General features: G+C 38.2%; 1 protein-coding gene across 1 annotated transcript in view; it reads right to left on the bottom strand.

The window, feature by feature from the left end:
• The window catches only part of HSD17B12 (hydroxysteroid 17-beta dehydrogenase 12), an 86,707-nt gene that overhangs the window by 2,664 nt on the left and 78,043 nt on the right, over window positions 1-6,000 (bottom strand). The gene's annotated exons all lie outside the window — the stretch shown is intronic.

Below are 6,000 nucleotides of genomic sequence, written 5' to 3'. Positions count from 1 at the left end.
AAAAAAAAAAGAGAGAGAGAGGTTGAAAAGCACCAATCTACTGCTACACAATCAGATAACGTATCAGATCTCACAAGCTTAGGAAGGCTGCAACTTCACCAACACTTTGGCAAATACCTAAGACATCCAAGGTTCTTCCGTGATTTAGTACAAAGAAATCACTACTGACCACTGATGAACACTGATTCATGCGTCTTTACAGCAGGTATTGAGAAGCRTCATTCTACTTCTACTCCACTAATGAATCTCAGAATAGAACATAAGTTCTAAACTCCAGTATATCTTGGCAACTTTCAGTTTGCAAAATTTGCTCTGCCTCCCCATATTAGTCTCTCCAAGAATGATGACCATGCATACTTGATCTCAGAAACATTTGCTTTACTACCATTCTCAGAGGCAATAACATGGGGAAAGGACACCTATTATTGGCTATTTAACCATGCAATGGCTGTACACATTTCAACAGGAATTGAAACATCACAAACAAAGCGTTGTTAGGTCAGCTCATTCCTTTGCCTTAGCGTTAAGAATGTGCACTTCTTTCTACAAATAAGACTTAAAATATCAACATACTGAATGAGTCCACTTCCAAAAGGAGGAAAAAAGTCAGATTCCCAAATTTCAGAAATGTGAACAATTACCTTTAAAGTCACCAAAAGCCACRAATACTTAGATAAGAAAACCACTTATGTTATTGTAATAACTAGTTATTGTAATAACTAATTCCTAATAACTGTGCCAAATTTTGCTTTAACAGCTGTGAAGCTGGGACTTTCTCTTTGCTTCGTTTTTTTGGGGAAGGTTGGGGTTTTTTTTGTTTTTAAGTATTTTGCATTCAAYAAGGAACTGTACAGACAATTCCTTGACTTTACTCACAGAAGTCTTGCCTGCTGTCAGCTTCAAAACATGTCTTAAAGTAACTTATGCCAATACAGCGTCTATTGCTCCCTTTAAGCACTGGCAATTCTTCCAGTTCTGACACTTTTTAAAATTGGTCAGTACCAAGCTGCATTCCTGAAGGTTGTACGGATGCAGAAAGTCAGATCTCAGGTCTTGAATAGACTTACTTTCACAAGTGCAGCATAAAGTCAAAATTGTGTAAACAAGCTATCCTATCACTTATTTTATCCTACTTTTAAAAAAACCAAAGCAGTTTCGTTCCCTTGGAAGGGGAAGGAAGAGGAGGAGGAAAGCGCATAAAAGGGGAAATGGAGAAAGTGCAGCAATCAAAATTGATCTGTACAGATTGCCCTGAAAAGGTTTGAGTCTGGAGAAAGAGAATATCACTAGCTGCAAGTCTGCTGACAGCACATTTCTGGGAATATCTGTGAATAGCCTGAGTCAGGCTTTATTCTGTGGTGACAAGGAGGCTAGGAGTGACTTAACACCTGCTATAACCATTTCAAGGATAGTTATGAAGATGGCAGTCAAACTCTTCTAGTAGTGCAAAGTAAAATAAAAGGCAGAACTATCAATTTTAAGCTTAGGAGGTTCAGGCTGGACACTGGAGAGGTCTTTAGCAAGGATGGCAATGCAGCACTCAAACAGGTTGCCCAGAGAGGCCATAGCACTCCCATCCTTTAAGGTTTTCCAAATTTGGCTGGACAAAGCCCTGGCTAATTCACACCTAGTGTTAGCAGCACTGCCACTTAGAGCTAGATTAGCCAAATATATACATATATATTTATGTATACATACGTATGTATGTATGTATGTATATTCCCTTCAAATGAACACTTCTGGGAGCTGACATTTTCACTCTTCCACTTTTACTATGTAGAATAACAAAGAATAGAGTGAAAAGGTGCTGATACTGACAGAAGTTAGAAAGGAGAGTAAAAAGGGCAAAGAACTAGACAATATTTTCAGGAGGGGAAAAAAAGAACAAGCATTTCAGAAGAGTCTGCAGAAGTCTTTCAGGAAGTTTTTCCAAAAAGGTCTTGAAAAGTCCTTGCAGTCATCTTCATTCCTTTTCACAGAATGGTTGAGTTTGGAAGGGACCCACAGAGATCATCTAGTCCAACCCCCAGCTCAACCCCTTTTATTCTTAATTTCTGCTACAGAATCATACCTCTTTTTCTGCATGTAAATAAACACAGACTTTAAACCTATGCTATTACTGTACTGATCCTGTAAAATTAAACTGGCCTGTTGGCTAGAAAGTGTATTTTGAGTTTAAAGATGCCTACGTTTCAGTAAAAGCACTATTCAAAACATAATTTCCACACAGAAAGCATTCCACTCTAGCAATATTGATATAGCTTAGGCTGATCCTCAGAAATTAGCTGTACTAACTTTTTGCTTTTCAGGCAGTGCTATTCCACAGGTACTGGCATGGTAAGAGCTAACCATTTCAAATAGTGATCTTAACTGAATTTTAAGTGCTTCTTTCTGAAGGTTGGAGAGATGACCTTTGAAGCATCTAAAGGGGATGCAGTCCTAWGTACAGGAAGGAGAAGTGTCAGCTACTCTTTACAGAGTACTGGTAATATTCATTAGTGGTTTATAGTGGCTTAAGCTGGAACAAGACTACAAGGACACAGACTGCAATAAAATTAGCATAACAAATTGAAGCTATAATGGCTATTGGTCATCAGGCCCACATAACTCAGCATGGCAGTTCACAGTCTACATTTAGGGACAAAAAAGCAGTGTGATAAGAAATTCAGCACACTTAGCCAACAYGTGAGAGTTACAAAAAGCCAGCTTATCACAGCCTGTATTTTAGTTACAAACCTAAGTTTTGCACAGGAAAATATATCTGTAGATACGGAAAACCAAATTTAGTCTTCATCTGTTTGTAACATTAAATATGTAAGACACTGAAGACTTTAGCTTTTCCATATCCTAAGCTAGAAAGTCTTTAACATACTGGGGACATTCATACTGTGTATTACATTCAAACGGTTTAGGTTTAATACCTTAAGCCAAGCCTGAGTTACTGGACTTTTTTTTTTTTTTTTTTTTTTTTTTTTTTTTTTTTTTTTTTTTTTTTTTTTTTTTTTTTTTTNAGTTTTGCAGTATCAATAGGTGCTGCTTTGTCATAGGTGCGCAAGACATGCTCCTTCATTCTCCTCTCAACCTGATAGAATATACTGTTTGGAGAGGACTTAGGGAGGAGGAGAATGACTGGTTATGAATACACATAGGAACAACTCATCTCAAAAATGTAACACTTTTCTCCTTGAAGCACCTGTATCTGCCTACATTCACACCGAGGTGTGCGCTGCTCTCAGTAGCTCTACCTGTCAAAAACACCAGAAATCAAAAAGATCTTGAACACCCTACCCTATACAGGAAGCTGAAGAATCACTCCCCCAAAGAAATATTAGTATCTGAATGACATTTCTGTAGGCTTTTCAAGGATGAAAGCATCTTCTATGGAAAGCCATTAACATTGCTGAAGTTTGTCAGAGGCATGCAAATTAGTAGAAGGCATCTCCACTAACAGGAAAAAAATCCACAAACCCCACGGAAAGAATCACACAGCCACATTGCCACTGAAACAGTGTGTTGAAAGATCCACTCCCTCACACGTCATAGTCAGTCGTGAGCAGAAAAGAAATTCTACTGAAAGATTTACCATTGTTACGAAAAGAAACACTTTATTCAATATCCAGGGCACGAGGTAGACCAGTAAAGCAAACCTTTCACCTACACAAAGCATCACTCCAGTCTACTTGGACATAAGTATTCTACTTAAYTGGTATGACTTTATGAGCACAAAGGCATACCCTTCTCAAGCCCCAAAGCTACCCAATATTTGTACCTTAAGATGTAAGCGTTCAACTGAGGATCCTGACTTGGGCTGTGTGATCAATTCTAGTATTAGAGGTGTTGCCACCTTTCGATGYGGAAGTACTAAGAAGGTGCTGCATCCTGTCTTAGATTTTAGATGATTGAGCCAAAGAAGTTGCAAAAAACATCTTCCTGACTCAAGAAGAGGATCACAAATTCAGCAAGGGTCTCAAACAAGCTGAAATTGCACTTTTGACAAGCAGCTACGGTCAGATCTGTTGGTTACGAACATCACATCATTCCACTTYTGATCCACCAGTCTGAAATGTTCCTCTCTTAAGATGATCATGTTTGTACACAGATATACTCAGCACACCAGCTCTAAGTTCCTTTTCTGTGCAGGCTGTTGTTACAAAGCCACTGTATGTGTGTGCACGCATGYGTGCATACACAAACACACATAGCTGTCCGACATGAAGTTAAATCTACAGGTAATACAGAACTGAACGATGTGGGGAAACAGAAGTGATAGAGCAGAGTAAAAATGAAAAAAAGAAAACGACTGTAAAGAATTTGTGTTGCATTAAATTCATCACCCCATTGCAGGAAGGTCTGAGGCTGGAGCCAGAGAAAGACTTGGAAAGCCTTATGGGAACCAGGAAGTAACAAGGAGATACCAAATGCTGAAAGATGTTTCAGCTTAATCCACTTTAAGCACACTGTATCTGAACGTGTTCACAGTGCTAAGTTTTTATGCATCCTCTACTGCCAAGAGCAGCTTTCTAATCAGTTGTTTTGGCTAAAGGTACTTTGCATGCTGCTACTGCACAATGTCAGGCATGCAGAGAAATCATGTTTTGAGAGTTTTACAAGTTTGGGAGTTATGATCAGTGTAAAACTATCATTTAATCTGTCCTAGAGACTGTCTTTAACAATCTCCCCTTAGAGAACTCTCAGGGACTCCCTTCACTAGCTTCCTCTCCCCCATTGACAATAGTCCTCAAAATAACCAATAGCATAATAAACATATCCTTTAAGAAGTTTAGCATAGGCTTAAATAAGATTGCCATTACTAGGTTCAGTTACTGCATGGGAATAGCTCAACAACTGTCTTTTCTAGCACAGTCTAACACAATCCCCTCTCAGGAAACAGGGCAGGACATTTCCTGGTAATAAGTTCTTGTTTTGGTAAGCAAGTCTTATGGGGAAAAAAGTCCCAGCAAGTAAAAAAGGTAATATAGCCATAAGTTGGTAATAACTTCTACACTTTTAATCAGCAACAAAAAAATCTATGCTCATATATTCAATGATTACTTAAGTAATGCAGCAATGCAGGCAATTTTGTGCCTTATGCGTAGTAGAGCCCTTGGAGATCCTGTGGTTAAGAAGCACCATACAGAATATGAGGCAAAGTGATAGGCTTGGACATAGGCTAACTGTATTTTACAAAAACCCATACTGAATTAAGGGGATACACAACTATCTTTGCAGTACAGGTAGTCTTGTGCCACTTTTATGAAGACCTGAGCAACTACTGCTCTTCAGAGCAATGTATGCAATGAGTAATGAGAAACTGAATGGTTATGATCCATAATCAGAAAAAAATCTGGAAATTTCAGGGAAGTTTTAGAAGCAAGCCCTAAGGGCATATGAGAAGTGCTATTAAAGCAAAATCTTGTAAAACTGTGAGACTGGCTTGGTTTACTCTCATGTCCCTACAAAAACAGTTAAAACCATGGTAGGCAAATGAGTGGCAGGGGAAAAAGCAAAATTCACTAGGAACGTGGAATCCTGTATTAAAGACAAATTAAATCAGTCCTTTACATGGAAAGTTTTTTTTTTTTTTTTTTTTTTTTTGAAAGTTTTTTCCTTACTTTTGCTACCATGCTTACACTGGCAGTTGATTCTCTGAAACTGCAGTGAGCAGACTGCTGCTAACTATTCTAGTGTGCAGTGTTACCCATCTAATATCTGTGCAAGGGCACTCAAAAATACATTCCAGGAGATTAAGTTCTATAAAAATGCATTCCATAGAATTACTGACAGGAACAGCTTTATTGAATATTTCTTACTTACAGGCATAATTACCATCAGTAGCTTAAAAATAAAATAGTTACTTTCAAATGTATTGTTTCAGAGTAACTTCAGAAAACTGCTAGTAGGATCAAAGGAAATCCTTACCCTTAATCTGCGTCACGTTCACGAATAAGAGAATATGATGATTTCTTTTTGTTACCAAGACACCAATGTTGCTGTGGTAAC

This window comes from Rhea americana, unplaced genomic scaffold (assembly GCF_003343005.1).
Source record: "Rhea americana isolate MKP2758 unplaced genomic scaffold, rheAme1 scaffold_72, whole genome shotgun sequence".
In the NCBI taxonomy this organism is placed as follows: domain Eukaryota; kingdom Metazoa; phylum Chordata; class Aves; order Rheiformes; family Rheidae; genus Rhea; species Rhea americana.
The sequence above is the reverse complement of the archived record's forward strand: the minus strand, read 5'-3'. Positions and strand labels throughout refer to the sequence as shown.